Below are 18,330 nucleotides of genomic sequence, written 5' to 3'. Positions count from 1 at the left end.
GCTTGAGCAGGGTGTAGGACTAGAAAACCTCCAATATCTCTTCCAACTTGGTTATATTTTAATTCCAGGAGTTACCTCACCTGGCATCCATTGAGTTATACAAGACAGGAGTCATGGATTCTGGTAGTGTTGATTATTCTCAGCTTCAACATTTTATATACATAACATGCACCCTTGAGAAATTCATGTTTTTAACAAAAATTATACAAAATTTGTATATCATTATCATCATCATCATCCTATATCAATCCACTGGAGGATGAAAGTTTCTTCATCTGCTTTCCACTTGTTCTGCTACACACCATTGAGATTAAGCACTTGCCATTTCATAGTTCTTCTATCATGTAACCACTCTCCAACACAGAATGGTTAGTCTGTATTTCAGACTAAATTAGGTGGCAGAACATTTGGCCAATGCCATTAATAAAAGATACATGCTTAAGATATTCACAGTTGACTTCAGACCGGTTCAGTCACTTGAACTTGCTGAATGGATGAAACTAGTTCATCTTATCAAACTCTTTTTTTTAATTGGTGACCAGATGTCATTTTTGGGATTGGTAGGTGTGGTGTTTTGTATATTGATTTTGGAACACTGATATAGAGTACTTCTACACCTCGTCTTGTAGAACTTTGAACGTAGGACTCAGGTTTACAGACTGAAAGTCTTTTTTTAAAAAAAATAATGGACACTAGGCAAGGTAGTACCTGATATTTGCAATACTCAATAATTTGATGACAATATTATAATATATACTGAATCCTATCTTCAAAGTTCATGTTATATGTATGTATGTATGTATGTATGTATGTATGTATGTATGTATGTATGTATGAAGTGTTACAACCCCTGGTATGCCCAAATATTGGAGGAAGCCCACTGCTTCCACTCTCTGTCCATCGGCTCGTCACAAGAGACCATCCAGACAGAAACCCAATATTTTTACTGTTGCCTTTGTTACATTTGTGTTGTATTTGTGCTAATAAATAATCTCCCTTTATTTATTTGTATTGGGTTTCTGTCTGTTCTCTTGTGACGAGCCGATGGATAGAGAGTGGAAGCAGTGGGCTTCCTCCCATATTTGGGCATACCAGGGGTTGTAACACTTAATACATACCTATCTCCCTGGCTCAGCTGATAACAGAGAAGGACCTTGTGGCTTAGTGGTTAACATATCTGCCTAAAATGTAATACAGCACAGGTTCTAATCCCAGTAAGGGTATGGCTATCTGATGAGAGCTAAATAGCTTGAAATAGATCTATACTAGTCTCCCTTTATTTATTTATCAGCACAAATACAACACACACACACACACACACACACACACACACACACATTCATTCATTCATTCATTCATTCATATGGCACGGGGGTATCTCTGCCTCATGTCTGAGTCCCTTGGTCGAATCTTTCTTAGATCCTCCTCATCAACTTTCCCTTACCTTTCAGTTTGTTAGCTACCTTATTAATTTGGTTCTTAAATGATACCATGGGATCCTTATCCAGGAGTTCATACAAGCTCCTGTAACTGAGGAGGTCATAGACCTTCCCATTGTAATCCGTTCTGTGCATGACTACTGTTGCCCTGCTTTTGTCTGCTGGCAGTATGATGATGGAATTATCCTTTCTCAACTCCTGAAGGGCCAACATTTCAGTTTTTGATAGAGTAACACTCTCCCTATGGTTGGTGAGGAGTCTTATCAACTGTTGTCTGATGGAAGTTTCGCCTCTTCAATAGCCTCAAGTTGAAAAATCATTGACTCAAGGGCCGCCGCAAAATCAATGAGTTTGGCATCAGTCAATTTGAAACTGACATCCCTTTGTAGGACCCAGATCTGTGTGTCTATGAGCACTTTTGAGGATAAGTTTGCACCAATATTCTCTCCATCTGGTGAGTCCTCAAGGATAGTCATGCCTCTGTTTTTCATCTAAGTATGTTAATTTTCCACAGGCGTGCCTCCCGTGCCATTTGGAATATTCTATGGTCAAGGACACTGAAGTGAGTGCCAGTTAATGTTGTCCAGCAAATTCTTACTGTTTGTGCATTGATCTGTCTATGGCAGTCATTGATCATTGCATATAGCATTCTGGACTGGAACTGGTGAATGGCTGCATGACCCTCCAGTGTGTTGACCATGGGTCTTTTCTGCAGCGATTACAATGGTAAGCCATTCCTAATGCAGTTGTGAAGGAAGGCCATTTTCCCATGTTTGGCTGTCTTCCGTTTGACATAAATCTCCCAATAGTGTGCCTGTTGTACTGTTTCATGCCCGTGTTCATTGCGAATTGTCCTAAAAATGTTTTTTCAACTCAAGGCTACGAAGAGGTGAAAAATTCCATCAGACAACGATTGAACATTTGCCATGCCCGAGATGTGCTCTGCAGAAAGAGAGAGTAGGTGCCTATCTGCCCAGAATCCTATCGTCTTTGCCTCCAGCATGAGCTGTTTTGACCTGGTCCCTCCCCACGGTTTACATGGGCCTTGGCAGACATGTTGTCCATCAGGATGTGGAGATACTGGCCTACAATCGAATGTCTGAAACTGCACAGGCCAGGTGGATGGCTCTGAGCTCCAGCCAATTGATGCTGTGAGCTCTGTCCACCTGACTCCAGTGTTCTGGGCCATTTGTGACTGAAGATGTGCCCCCCAACCAAACAGGCTGGCATTGGTGGTAATAGTCTGACTGTCACCCTGAAGTGGCATCCCAAGGAGATGGCTGGGGATCTCCACCAATGGAGGGAGCATTGAACATCCAAGGGTATGGCTATCTTTACCAGGGACATGCTGGTTTGTTTCTTCTGAAACGATCAGAGAAGCCATTGTAGGTCCCTGGTATGCAGCCGTGCCCATGGAACAATAGCAATAGTTCACACCATTTTACCGAGCAAACATGATAGTTTGGCTAGGGAAACCCTATCTTGCTTTCTACATTGGCCACCAGTTGCCGTAGGCTATTTTGTCTATCTTGGGGGAGAAAAACCTGACCGTCCACTGAGTCTATCCATGCCCCCAAATGGAGAATCCTGGTGGTGGGTTCTAAATGACTCTTAGTCCTATTAATGAAGAATCCATGGGATTGAAGAACCTGTATCATGGCTTCTAAATCCTCCCTAACCCTGGTCCAGGAAACAGATTGTACTAAGATGTCATCGAGGTAGCATTGTACCCTTATGGGGATAGTCCGTAGATGTGTCGCCAATGCTGCCAACACCTTGGTAAATGCCCAGGGGGCAGAAGAAAGACCGAAAGATAGCGCCCAATATTGGTAGTGACAGCCCTCATAGTAGAATCTTAAAAATTGCCTGTGATCACATAGGATAGGAATATGCAAATACGCCTCCATCAAATCAATAGTGAGGTTGTTGCCTTCTCACACCTCTGCCAAAATGGATTGCAAGCAGTGCAATTGTGCAATTTTAGACTTAAAAAGGGTGTTGGTTCTTACCTGATATGCCTATTCTCATAGTGGGGGAGGAGTATCCAGACTGGGTTGACTTCATCCACTGAATGATTGGACTGATCCTGATGAGACTTTAAAACCACGCCCGTATTGCCAGGCAAACCCCAGCTTCGAAGAAGGACTCTATCAGATTCGATGTCATCTTCTCCGGACAATTGGTGCAGTGAAATATCTTCTTTTATTACACACAAAAAAATAGCAAATAGTAACAGCAATAATTCATTCAAGGAACCATGATAATTCCAGGGTGGAGCTGGATACTCCTCCTCCACTATGAGAATAGGCGTATCAGGTAAGAACCAACACCCTTTCTCCATAGTGGGGGAGGAGCATCCAGACTGGGATGTACCAAAGCCATTTCGTCCCTTGGGAGGGTCTCTACAGAATCTATATACATGTATGTCCAAATTATACACAGTGGTCTGTTGCACCGTCTTTATGCACAGATTGTAACACCCTGCGTCCAAAGGCTGCTTCTGCTGAAGCAAAAGAGTCTAATTTATAGTTCTTTATGAACGGTGAAAGAGATGCCCATGTAGCAACCCTACAAATCTCAGTCAAAGAAGCTTATGTAACCCAGGCCACTGATGTAGCTGCACTCCTCGTGGAATGTGCTGTAATAGACCCCGATACCTGAACCCCCTGTGAGTGGTAGACGGTAGCAGTACAGGCTCCTAACCATCTGCCTATGGTAGTAGATGTCACCTAATTCCTCAGGGATTGCAGCTGGAAAGAAACAAACAATGCTTCTGTCTTTCTGGTCGATAATGTTCTTTTGAGATAAATCCTCAGAGCCCTCCTCACGTCCAAGGTGTACCATTTTTTCTCTAAAGGATGAGAAGGATCCGGACAGAAGTTGGGCAAGATCAGTTCTTGAGATCGATGAAAGCAACAGCACACCTTGGATATGAAGGAGGGGTCCAGCCTTAAAACCACTCTATCCTGGTGGAATACACACAAATCAGCCCTGGTACACAATGCCTGTAACTCAGATATCCGCCTAGTGGAAGTGATGGCCACCAAAAAAGCCAGCTTGAGTGTCAGGAACTTGAGAGCCACTTTTTGCAGTGGTTCAAAGGGGGCACCTTTTAAGCATCCAACACTTTGTGTAAATCCCAAGAAAGGTACCTATGTACCATGGGTGGCTTAAGATTAGAAGCACCCTTGAGAAACCACTTGACCATAGGGTACTGAGTCAATGTTTGTGACCTACCGGACAATAGCACAGAAGAGATTGCAGTTACCTGTCTCCTAATAGTATTAGGAGGCAACCCTTTGTCCAGGTCTGCTTGAAGAAAGTCCAAAACCTGTGGGATTGTGGCTCGTACCGGGTCCGAGCTGTTAGTGTCACACCATGTGCAGAAGGAGTGCCATGTAGCACTGTAGATGCACTCCATGGATGGTTTGAGAACAGCCTGAATAGTCTGTATGACCCTGGAGGAATATTTGTCCTCCCTCAGGATGCTCCACTCAAGCACCAGGCAGTCAACTTGAGCCACTGAAGGTCTGGATGTTCCAGCGACCTCTGGCTGAGGAAAATCATCACAGTGCCGCTGCGCGGTAGGAAAAGAAGCCACCACGTTGTCACTGTGTGCACCTTGTTAAGATAGCGGGAATCTGTGACTGAGTTAATACTCTACAGTTTGATGTCCTCAGGCCATAGACAAAGAGCACTGCGCTCTCTCCCACTCTCTGCCAGATGGTGCAATGCCCCTGTGGCTGGGGAGAGCCAGTGGGCACCAAGCCCTTTAAGCCCACTGCGGCTTCAGAACCACTTGGTTCTGAAATATCTCAGGAAGCCAGGCAGCAAGGAATAGTACTTACAGGCACAAATTAGATGGAAAAGTCCAAATTTTTAGTAGGATAAGAACCATAATAACTCAATAATTGAGGAGAAGCTTGATGACACGACTTGTCCCTTCAAGTGGACTGAGTCAAAAAGCTGGGTGCGGTTAGCAACAGGGGCATGTCTTAACTATCTATAATCAGACTCAGTCCAATCCAAGAGCGGACAATGTCAACCCGACATAGCATGTCTGGATGCTATCTACACAACTATGGAGAACTTGAAGACTAGTCCAGCTGGTGGGTGGGCAAGTGGGCAGCCTTGTCCTCCAATCCAGTCCTCCTGAAGCACTCTGCTGGCCACTTGGAGGCCACAGGAGGCCTCCGTGTGCCCTGTTTTTGGCGTCCCCCCCCGCCTCCAGTAGCACTATGCCTTATCTTCCAGTTCCAGCCTGCTGGCCTCGTGAAGGTAAGTCCTGCACTCGGCACTCAGTGAGTGGGCAGAGCTATGGTCAGGGCAGCCTGGTGGTCCTGCACGGGCCGGATTAATGGCTTTGCAGGCCGTATCCTGCCTGCGGGTTGTAGTTTGTGGACCCCTGAATTAGAGAGTAAGGGAGTCCCCTTCCAGGCTGCTGAGATCTTCTAGGGTGGCTTCCACTTCTTCAGGAGAATCCCATGAATGCCAAAATCTTCTTAGATCTCTCCATTGGGAGAGAGCTCCTCTTCTGTGTCCTGGTCTTCCCCTGTTAGAGTCCTGTCCAGAGAAACAAGGTGAAATGTTTAAGGTATCAAGCTAGCTCAGCTTCTCTTTTTCAAGATGAACCATTCATCTGTCCATCTTTTGAGCCTCTTATGAACCAGCAGGGGTCTTCTCCCTTCAAGGTGCTACCTATCTTGATGGACAGGGACTCTCTACATCTTTCCAACTGGCTAATGGAAGGCATTCTTTCAGTGGAACCCGAGATAACAATGAAAAGATTGTGCCTGTTGGCATATCAACAAATCTTCAGAGACAGGACCTGCAGAGACTGTCCAAAATTGTGGAGAGGCGCAACCTTCACTTCTCTATCTTGACATTTCTGGAGAGAGAATTCTAGCCATAAGCCTTTTTAAAGAGTGAACAGATGCTTGGAGGCTTTAAGAGGTCTAGCAACTGGCCTGCCAATGAGGTTGCTCAGAGTCATTCTTCTTTTAGCAGAAGTACAGGCAAAAGATAGAGATTCCTCCCCTTTGTGGACCTCTCTTCTAGCCTTTCTCTTTTTAGGGATTTAGTGCAGCCGCCTTTGGGGGGGCTTCAGAATCCTTTAGCTAAAAATACTAACCTCATTAAAATGAGAGCTGGTGTGACATCTTCCTTCCTGGGTGTTATGTCCCAGTGCGAGGGTCTTACATATTGAGGCAAAACAAATGGTAAAAGCTAACCATCTTTAGTGCTAACATTGGAAGCTAACTGAAAGCACTAGTTTGACAGCTAGTGCGGCTGCTCGGCTAACACGAGCAGCAGCTGCCAGCCTTTTGACAGCTCCTTATATAGTGGTGCCAGTTTCTCCTCAGCCAATCAGTGCTCAACAGCTTCTGTGTCAGGCACAGACCAGAGTGAAGCCTGGACACAGCACTGGGACTCCAAGTGTTGGCACAAACACCCATCAAAACCTAAAAATAACAATTCTTCATTTGAATGTATAAATCAATGTTTTCTGCAAGATATCACCATGAATCCAAGGGGCCCTTCTTGAATTCGCTAGGCTTACCAGGTTCCCCCACCCAGTTTTGAGGCATGAACCCCCCACTGGCCATGTTGCAAAATTGTCCTTACCCCTCTGAATGAAGGTGTGTGTCCGTAAGGGTACATGTTCATATACCTCACCTGGCTTGAGCAAAAGGTGACATGTCAAACAACATGCATCTACCTCAGCCTCTCTTTTCTAAGACCAGCCAGTCAGCCTTCCCATCTTTGCCCCTGCAAGCACCTTCTGGACAAGAAGCCATCTTGTGGAGAGGCTATTACAGATTCTCTTACAGTGAACCAATGGTGCCCCACCATGCTCAGGGTTTAAAGCAGTGGTGGGATTCAAATAATTTAACAACTGGTTCTCTGCCCTAATGACCAGGCGTGATCATGTCGGTGATCATGTGATTGGGTAGGCATGACCAACTCAAGATCACTCATGTCGATGGGTGCTTTGCCTTAGCTGTTACAATGTAATAAGTGTTAACCAGAAAGGCAATTTTAATAAGGGTTAACCAGAGGCAATTTCTGTAAGCAGGGCAATAAAGATTTAGGCTAGAAACAACAACAGAATGTTTCCTTCCTGACTTCCTTACAGGATTAGCCCTGTAAAGTGGAAAAAAACAGAATTAGATTTTTTTCCAACGACCGGTTCTCAAAACTGTTTAGAAAGTTAACAACCAATCCTCCCGAATAGGTGTGAACTGGCTGAATCCCACCACTGGTTTAAGGCGAAGTCAGTGGTACCTGTCAGGAGGCACAGGAAGGTCCTGCACATCACCCTTGAGGCAGCAGAAAACTGCTCAACACCTTTTCCAAATGTTCTGTGAAGAGAAGAAAAATTGACTTGAGCCAGTTAAAAGAGTTGGGAAGCATGACTTTTTCTCCTACTGCCAGTTTCTTGGCTGCTGAGATGGCCACACTTACTCTGAAGAACCTTATGACAGCCATGACCAAATTAGTTGTTGCTGTTGGTACTGCTATATTCACTGCCCAATAGATGACTAGGCATCTGTGCCCTGGCTCCAGAACCCATAGCACTCCAGCACAGTTCACCCAGTTTAGGAGAAGTGAATAGAGGGCATCCCTCCTTCCCCAACAGAAAACATTTTGTCTTTCTTACCAGTGGACTGGAAGAAGGGCTGGCTTTGGAAGGGCTGGCTGACTGCAGCATCCTCCCAGCTTCCCTCTGATTCCTCATCTCAGAGGTCAACAACGGAGTCTAAAATATACTCAGCGTCTGAAGTAATGAGACCTGTGATGATGCAACAGGTTTATTTCCAAACGGCAACCATAACAAGAACAAGAATTTGCGCTCTGACAGCTCTTTTATACTCCCAGCTGTCAGAGCGTTAACCAATAACAACGCACCAATTCTCCCACCTGAATGCAACCGTACATAGTCCAATCAACTAACACTGTGCCTGATTGACAGAAAGGGGGTGGGACACATAAGGACGTAACACTCCTGCCACCCAGTTAGCGCATACATAGTCCTTTATTTCTAACCCCAATACAATAAATTTTCCACTTCCTTTAAGAGGAATTGGATTATTTTGATAGTCTTTTAAAATACAATGGCATTTTTCCAGTCGACCTTCCGGAAACCTCAGTATCAGTCGTTTAAGGGTGTCACATGAGATGATGGATTTCACGGAACCAGTGTCGATCTCCATCTCGCACGGGGCCCCCTCTATAAGGATGGTGATGTATTTCTTTTTTCGGCTGCTGGTAGCGGCCAATGCTGTGTTGATAGTTTCTTCTTTTTCTCTCTCTGCCTCCACGGCATAGAAGTTGTCGGTGATTCGGAATGCCTGGCAATTGACCGGTCTGCCACTAGGATGATTGAAATGTTTAGCAGCAGCATCAGAGGAGGGCTGGGTAGCCCTACACATATAGGCCAGGTGCCCCATTTTGCCGAAATATCTGCACACCGCTGTTTTGAATCTACAAGTTGAGTGTAAATGATTGCCTCCGCAACTGAAACAACCTGCCTGAGGCAATTCAGCAGGGGTTCTTCTCCTTCTAGCGGCACTAATGTTTAAGCATCTCACTTCTTCGGGTAGCCATAGATCTTCATCCCCTTCCACCTCATGTTGATTTACCACAGAAGAGGCCCCAAGGGGTTTATGTAAGGCTTGAAATCTTTTGATCTCATCAGCTGATCGATTTGACTGTTCGGCTGCTCTGGCTTCGTCCATGGCTATTGATAGGTTTAAGTCAGATTGAGCCAGCAATCGTTTTTGTAATCGTTAATCTTTTACGCTGCAAATTAGTTGTTCTAATAACGCATCATCCAAATTGGGGAATTCACAATGAATTGCTGCGTTTCTTAAAGCGGACACATATTGGCTCACAGTTTCTGTTTCCCCTTGTATACACTTGTGGAAAGCATTCCGCCTTGCGTAACAGGATAGTTTCAGAGCATAATGGCCTTTTAATTTGGCTAAGAGAGTGTCCCACGGAACGGTAAAGACTTGGCCTGGTGCGACTAGAGCTCGGGCAGTAGCAAACATCTCAAGTCCACAAGAATTAAGGAAATACCCCTGTCTTCATTCATCTGATATATCTTTAAAGTCATTTGTGAACAGGAAACATTCGAACCTCTCAATAAACGATTCCCAAGATTCTCTCTCAGGCATGAAGGCAGCAAACGGTGCTGTAGCAGCCATACTAAAGATAAATTCAGTTATTTTAAGGCTTATAGTACTGACGGTAATAATTTAGAGGGATCTTTTCCTCAGGATCCCATCCTCGTCACGAGGTAAAATATACTCAGCATCTGAAGTAATGAGGAGACCTGTGATGATGCAACAGATTTATTTCTGAATGGCAACCATAACAAGAATGCCATGGGGGGGGAGAAGGCGGGGCTTAGCAGTGAGAAGACGGACTTTCAGGCAGTTCCTGAATGACCATCTATACCGGGGTCTTTTTTGGACGATTCGTTTGAATCTAAGCTGTCCCGTAGAGACAGTGACGTGGGGGGAACTCCAGTGGTCCCAGAGATGTTCGCAAAATCTCTGGGAACCTAAGGAAAGCCTTCCTAATCCAGTGACTTCCGGATCAGCTCGATGCTGACTACAACTGCAAAAGCCCAGAGAGAGCGAGTGGATATGAACATGTCGTTTGGTGTGAGTTTTAAATCCTTTTTTCTTGTTGGAAAGAGAACACTCTAAATTTGGAAACTTAGTTTAAAATAAGGCTGATAAGTGAGAAAAGCGGCGGCGATAAATGTTTGCCATTTGGAAGTTTATTTTTCTGTTCCTTTTTTTTTTTAATCTTTGGAAGCCGGGCTGGACTTTCCTGTAATTTAAATCGGCTTTTTGTGTTCCTTCTTTTTGTTGTCGATACCTTTAACTTCGAATCTAATGGGGCACTAAATTTTAAACTTAAAGTGCTTTGAAGATCTGGTTTTTTTTTTGCTTGTTTTTCTTCGTTGCCTCTTAGCCCTTTTGATGTTTTGTTTTTTTAACAATTAGTAATTAACTAACGCCACGGAACGGACTAAAACAAGCTGTAAACTACAAATTACAAGCCAACACTGCCATCTTGTGGACTTGAACTTTGTCATTAAAATCCCCCCTGTAATGCATTTGATTTACGTATTTACGCAGCTGGGAATCTGCTAGATAAAACAGAAAAGCTGAGAGTGACCTTGGAGAGACTCTTATCTTAGGGGGGGAAAAAGAGTCCGAAAAAATCATTTGTTTTAGCTTGTTGGCATTCTTTCATCTCCCAACACCATTTTCACATTATCTGCTGTGGAGACATCGACATTGAGTTTTTCTTTTTTGATCATCACCATCGACCTTTTGATCTTTTACATTTTTTTTCTTTTCTGGTTTGATTATTCTTTTTAACCTTTGGATCACCCCTTGACTATTTACATTTTTTCTGCTTTTTCTTTTCCCCACTTGTAGCTGAAGCACCTCTTCTTCCCTTTTTGGAGGGGGGGTGTCTTCTTTTTCTTTTTTACTATTTTATATTCTCATATATATATATATATATATATATATATATATATATATATATATATATATATATATATATATATATATATATATATATATATATATATCTCTTCTATTGTATTCTTACTGCATTCCTTTCATCTTTGAAACAAAAAAAAGTTCCTTTTTCTTTCCTTCCTTTTCTCTCCCCTCTCCCTTTTCCTTCCCTTTCTTTTTTCCCCCCTTTTCTTATCTCTCGCCCCTCTCCTCTGTGTACTTTATGTACTTAATCCACCATACTTATAACCCTCCACCCTCTAATACTAATTGGCTATGAGTAGAAAAGCAGCTGCCTCTGGCTTTACATCTACCCCTGCCCCCTCACCTGCGGGAGGCCAGAGGACAACACAGACGATGTCCCATCAGGAAAAAGAGAAGGAAGCCAATTTTGAAACACTTATACAAATGATGCAGAAAATGCAAGCAGGAAACGATACCCTTGTAAAAAATATGGAGGCAATGGAACAACAAAACCAAAGCATAGTGCAAAAAGTTGATAATATGGAAGGAAAAGTAGAAAGTATACACAACTGGATGCTGAAATACGAAAATAGGATTCAAAAAATTGAAAATAAGATTCAAGAAGGAGAGAAGAAAACTGAAAAGCTAGAGATCAGACTAAGTGATGTAGAAAGAGAGAGCAGTGGAATATTAAGATGGGAGATGGACAGGTCTGAATTTTTCTTAAGATTTCAAAACATAGAAGAAGAAAAAGGAGAGGACTTAGTTCAGATAATTTCAAATATTTTGATAGATGTTCTGGGGATGTCCCAGGACCAAATAATAGAAACAATTGATGAGACTTTTAGAGTATACACAAGATATGCAATGAGAAATGCTCTTCCAAGGGAAGTGCATGTAAGATTTACTAAGAAAACAATTAAATCACAAATCTTACAGAAATTGAGAGATAGAAAATTAGAATATAAAGGTAAGGAGATTGTAGTACTCAAACAAATTCCAAGAGAGGTGAGAGAGAATATCAATTTCTGACTAAAGTATTGATAAAAAAAGGTGTTAACTACAGATGGCTCATACCGGAAGGTTTACTATGTACTTGGCAAGGACAAAGACACAGGATAGATACAACTGAGAAGGCAGAAGCTTTCTACAAAGAATACTTTAGAGAAATGGCGGAGAAAGCTGGGAAAGACGATTCAGTGGTACAAATACTGGAACCACCTGCAACCGCGACCGAAAAAATAGAAGGAGCAGTAGGTGGAAGTGGGAAAGAAGGGGAGACAGGGAATGGAAGCCGCAAAGAAAAACGAGAACCTAGATCTACTAGAGCGATAAATCCTGTATATAAAGTATAAACATGGAAGAAAGAAAAATGATTACAATTAACATTAATGGACTTAATTCGGCAACTAAAAGGAAGAAAGTATTCTATAAATTAGAGAAATTACAACTTGACATAATCTGTCTGCAAGAAGTACATATTCAAAAGAAATATGAACATTTACTAACTCAACCAAAGCTTGGGAAAATGTTTTCATCATTGGCAAATTGCAAGAAAAGAGGAGTGGTCTTTTATATTAAAGGCAACATCCCAACAAAAGTAGTCTACGCAGAGGAAGAGGGAAGAATTTTGATGGTGGAAATTATGGATACCAAAAAGACACTCCTAATTGGAATCTACGCCCCCAATGAAAAACAAGATGAATTTTACAAAAAACTACACAAAAAAGTTTTGGAACTAGACTATGCTGATATTTGTATGATGGGAGACTTTAATGGCATTGTGAATCAAAATATGGACTATAAAACACATAAAACAAAAAAATTAAATAGGAAGCTTCTGCCGAAATCTTTTTTTAGGATGACAGATGAACTAAATCTAAAAGATATATGGAGAGAAAGAAATGCTAAAAAAGAACAATATACCTTCTACTCAAATAGACATTCTTCATTCTCTAGAATAGATATGATATGGGCCTCAGTGGAGTTGAGCTCCAACATAAAAGAAATTGAGATTGAAGCAAGTACCTGGGCGGACCACAATCCAATTTTAACTAAATGGAAAGGCCAAAGGGCAAGATCTAGATGGACACTAAATAACACTATATTGAAAGAAAAAGAGTTTGTACAAAAAATGGAAAAAGAGCTAGTCCTTTTCCTTAAAGAAAATAGGAAAGAAGATACGTCGTTGCAGAATCTCTGGGATACAATGAAGGCTGTTATCAGAGGTTTGACAATAGATTACACAAGGAAGAGAAACTCAAAGAAAAGACAAATGCATAAAGCTCTAGACAATGACTATAAAATACTTGAAAGAGATCTACAGAGAGCACCACAAAAAAAAGATGTTAAAATAAAAATGGACATAATTAAACACAAAATGGACCTATTAGAAAAGGAAGAACTGGCACAAGGCCATGAGAGCTGTGAGTGCCTCCACCTGTGTACTGGACCCGTGTCCCTCATGGCTGGTTGCTAACAGCAGTGAGGTGACACGAGGCTGGATCCAGGCGGTTGTTACCGCCTCCCTTCGGGAGGGGCACTTCCCCGCCACACTTAAAGCGGCGGTGGTGAGACCCCTCCTGAAGAAGTCATCTTTGGATCCAGCTGTCCTTAACAACTACCGTCCAGTCTCCAACCTCCCATTTGTTGGGAAGGTTGTTGAGAAGGTGGTGGCCTTCCAGCTCCAGCGGTCCTTGGAGGAAGCAAGCTATCTCGACCCCTTCCAGTCAGGCTTCAGACCCGGTTACAGCACAGAAACCGCTTTGGTCGCATTGACCGATGATCTTTGGAGAGCCAGAGATGGAGGCCATGCCTCCATCCTGGTTCTCCTCGACCTCTCGGCGGCTTTCGATACCATCGACCATGGTATCCTTCTGCGATGACTGCGGGAGGTGGGGGTGGGAGGCACTGTGTTACGGTGGTTCTCCTCCTACCTCTCGGACAGGGCGCAGTCGGTGTTAGTGGGGGGGCAGAGATCGACCCCTAGGCCCCTAACATATGGGGTGCCGCAGGGTTCGGTCTTATCCCCCCTACTATTCAACATCTACATGAAACCGCTGGGTGAGATCATCCGGAGGCACGGGATAAGATACCATCAATACGTGGACGATACTCAATTGTATCTGTCCGCCCCGTGCCAACTCAATGAAGCGGTGGACGTGATGAACCGAGGTCTTGAGGCCGTTATGGACTGGATGAGGGCTAACAAGCTTGTACTCAACCCGGAGAAGACCGAGTGGCTGTTGTGCTTTCCTCCCAATAATTCGATCAGTGTTCCATTGCTCAGGCTGGGGGGTCAGACTCTATACCCCTCAGAGAGGGTTCGCAACTTGGGAGTCCTCCTGGACCCACAGCTGACTTTTGAACACCATTTGACGGCTGTGACCAGGGGGGCATTTGCCCAGGTTCACCTGGTGCGCCAGTTGCGACCCTACCTGAACCGGGAGGCCCTCACAACAGTCACTCGGGCCCTTGTGACCTCTAGGCTGGAATACTGCAACATGCTCTACATGGGGCTGCCCTTGAAGAGCATCCGGCGACTTCAGCTAGTCCAGAACGCAGCCGCGCGAGTGATTGTGGGTGCACCTCGGTTCACCCACATAACACCTATCCTCCGCGAGCTGCGCTGGCTACCTGTTGATCTCCGGGTGCGCTTCAAGGTGCTACTTATCACTCATAAAGCCCTTCATGGTAGTGGGTCTGCGTACTTGAGAGACCGCCTCCTGCCAATTACCTCCCTGCGACCAATAAGATCACATAGATTAGGCCTCCTTCGAGTTCCATCTGCCAGTCAGTGCCGACTGGCAACTACACGGAGGAGAGCCTTTTCAGTAGTAGCTCCGACCCTTTGGAATGATCTCCCCGTGGAGATTCGTACCCTCACCACCGTCCAGACCTTCCGCACAGCCCTTAAGACCTGGCTAGCCCGTCAGGCCTGGGGACAAAGATAACTGTCCCCACCCGAATGATGAATGAATGTTGCTTACTATTTTACTTCTATGTATTGTTTTGTCTATTGTCTGTATACCCCCCCCCTTTATTTTATGTAAGCCGCCCTGAGTCCCCTCAGGGAAAAGGGCGGCCTATAAGCATTAATAAATGCAATAAATACAAATACAAATACACAAAAAATTAGAGGTGCCAAACAGAATTATTTTGAAAATGCGAACAAACCAGGCAGGTGGTTGGCATATAAGATGAAAAAAGAGAGAGAAACAAAGAAAATACTTCAACTAAGAGATAAACAAGGAGAAATTCAGTATGGAAATACCGGAAAAAAATATATTATACACGACTACTACGTTAAACTCTATGAACAAGAGAAGGTGGAGGAGGGACGAGTCAAAAAGTATCTACAAGATGCCAATCTCCCCCAGGTACCAGATGAAACTAGAACAATGTTAGAAAGTAAAATAACAATGATGGAGCTAACAGAGGCACTTAAAAAACAAAATAATGGGAAAGCTCCAGGACCAGATGGCCTACCCGTGGAATTCTACAGAACATTTGAAGAAATATTGACCCTCCCACTCCTACAAGTCATGAATGAAGTGATGACTGAGAGCCAAATACCTAAGTCATGGTCAGAAGCGTATATCGCACTACTACCCAAGGAAGAGACTGATTTAACACAAATCAAGAATTATAGACCAATTTCTTTATTAAATTCAGACTACAAGCTATTTGCATCTATACTAGCTGAGAGACTTAAAAAATACTTAAATGGCTTCATCCATTCAGATCAAAATGGCTTTTTACCTAAAAGACAAATCAAAGACAATATGAGAATAATTTTGAATACCTTGGAATACTATGAGGCCCACCCAGAAAAACAACTGGCACTGATGTTCCTTGATGCGCAGAAGGCCTTTGATAATGTGAATTGGCAGTTTATGTTTTTGCAACTGGAGCAGATGAACTTTGGCAAGAAATTCACTCAAACTATACGAACGATATACCAGAAACAAGCAGCAAAGATAATGGTAAATGGAGAACTAACAGAACCGATTGAAATAAAGAGATGTACAAGACAAGGCTGCCCACTATCACCGTTACTCTTTGTCCTAACACTAGAGGTCTTAAATAGAAAGATCAGAGGAGAAGAAGAAGAAATAAGAGGAATGAAAATTAAGAGAGAAGAGTATAAATTGCAAGCGTTCGCAGACGACTTAGTTTTTATTCTTGAAGATCCATTAGAAACCGCACTCAAATTGTTAGAAAGAATAGAGGAATATGGAGACGTAGCAGGCTTGAAAATAAAGATAAAACAAAGATCATGAAAAAGAATATCCCAGCTACACAAAAGGAACAGTTGTCAGAAATGTTGCAGATTCAAAACACAAGTAAGATTAAATATTTGGGGATACATTTATCACCTAGATGTAGCACTCTTAAAGAGGATAATTATACCAGATTAAAACGACAAATAGCAATCGATTTGGAGAAATGGGAAAACTTGCATTTATCAATGATGGGAAGAATCTCTACAATTAAAATGAACATTTTACCTAGAATTCTATATCTGTTTCAGACAATCCCAATCAGACTGGGTAAGGATTTTTTTCTAGATTTAAATAAAATAGTTTTGAAATTTATTTGGCAAGGGAAAAAAGCTAGAATAAAACTTAAATTACTACAAGATGTTAGATCAAGAGGAGGTTTTGGGTTACCCAATTGGGAGCTATACTATCAGGCAGCAAACCTGATGTGGATTAAGGAGTGGATATCATTAAAAAAACTCTAGATTATTGAACGTAGAAGGTCACGATTTGCTGTTGGGATGGCATGCTTTCTTATGGTATAAGGGAACTAAACCACATGGTTATTTTAGAAGACATTATATAAGGGAGGCGTTGTTGTTAAATTGGGAAAAGATTAAAAGATTACATTATTTAAAAATTCCAGTCTGGACATCAACAATTGAAGCATTTTCGTATCCGATAATACATAAAAAGGAACAAACAGTTAGATATATAGAATTATTGAATACAGAGGGTGAGCTCAAATCTAGTCAAGAGCTGAAGCAAGAAGGGATGGAAATGAACTGGTATTCATATGTACAGATACAATCTAGATAGAATGAAGATAGAAAAACTAAAGGTCTCTATAACAAAATGACTGAGCTAGACAAAATTCTAACAGGTACTGATGAAAAAGTAATTAAAAAACTATATGGATATTTATTGGAGTTTAAATTGCATGAAGAACAAGTTAAAGAAACTATGATTGCTTGGGGGAAAAATTTTAAGTATGGGATTGATTTAGAGAATTGGCAGAAATTGTGGTCTCAAAATTACAAAATGACAATGTCTACTGCATATAGAGAAAACTTGTATAAGATGTTTTACAGGTGGCATCTACCCCCGACCAGAATCGCAAGAATGTTCAAGAATAAATCAGAAAAGTGTTGGAAATGTCACCAGATACCTGGCTCATACTACCACATGTGGTGGACTTGCACTGAAGCCAAAAGATACTGGACTAAAATCCACATGTGGTTGGAGAAAATGATACATAAACAAATAGACTTTAAACCAGAGGTCTTTTTATTGGGAATCTTACCAGAAACCTACAACAAAGACTTAAAATATTTGATTGTAAATGTGTTAACAGCAGCCAGAATTGTATTTGCAAAAAACTGGAAAAATGAAACAATACCAAAAGAGGAAGAAGTTATTCGAAAAATAATGGACTGTGCCGAAATGAGTAAATTGACATTTGAAATTAGAGAGCAAGAGGATGAACAATTTTATAAGATATGGGACTTGTTTTATCAATGGCTAAGGGAAAAAAAAATTTTTTTGAAATGAAAAATGATACACTTATGCCTTACTTGGAAAAAGTAAATGATGATATAATTATGCTGTGAAATAATTCAACAATGATATAAGGAAGCATTAATATAAGGTCTGGTGATATAATGTATAAGGTTAAGAACTTACTATAATGATATTTCGCTGCTGATAAGGCAATTCTAATAGGGGAACAAATGAAAACTGGTATATATAGGCAGCGATGCCTTGTTGAACAATGAAGGAATAAGATCTCTGTTTGAAGGTATGAAATGCAAGGTTAACAATGAATAGAAGTATACTTTCTGGGGGAAAATAATGCTAATGTTAACTGAATATATATTGTAGAAGGAAAATGAGGCCTTTAGTTACATTAGATGAAATATCTGAGATGGTAAATATTATTTGAAGATGTAGATGTTAAAACAACCGTAACCAAACGACATGCTGCATGTGATGATGGTTTTTTTCCCCTTTTTTTTCTCTTTTTTTTCTCTTTTTTGGACCTTTTTTTGTCCTTTTTGGCCTCCCCCCCTCCCCCCACCCTTTTTTTGTTTTTTTTTTGTTTTTTTTTTTTTAAACCCT

This window comes from Thamnophis elegans, chromosome 3, assembly GCF_009769535.1.
Source record: "Thamnophis elegans isolate rThaEle1 chromosome 3, rThaEle1.pri, whole genome shotgun sequence".
NCBI lineage: Eukaryota > Metazoa > Chordata > Lepidosauria > Squamata > Colubridae > Thamnophis > Thamnophis elegans.
Note: the sequence above shows the minus strand (reverse complement) of the source record.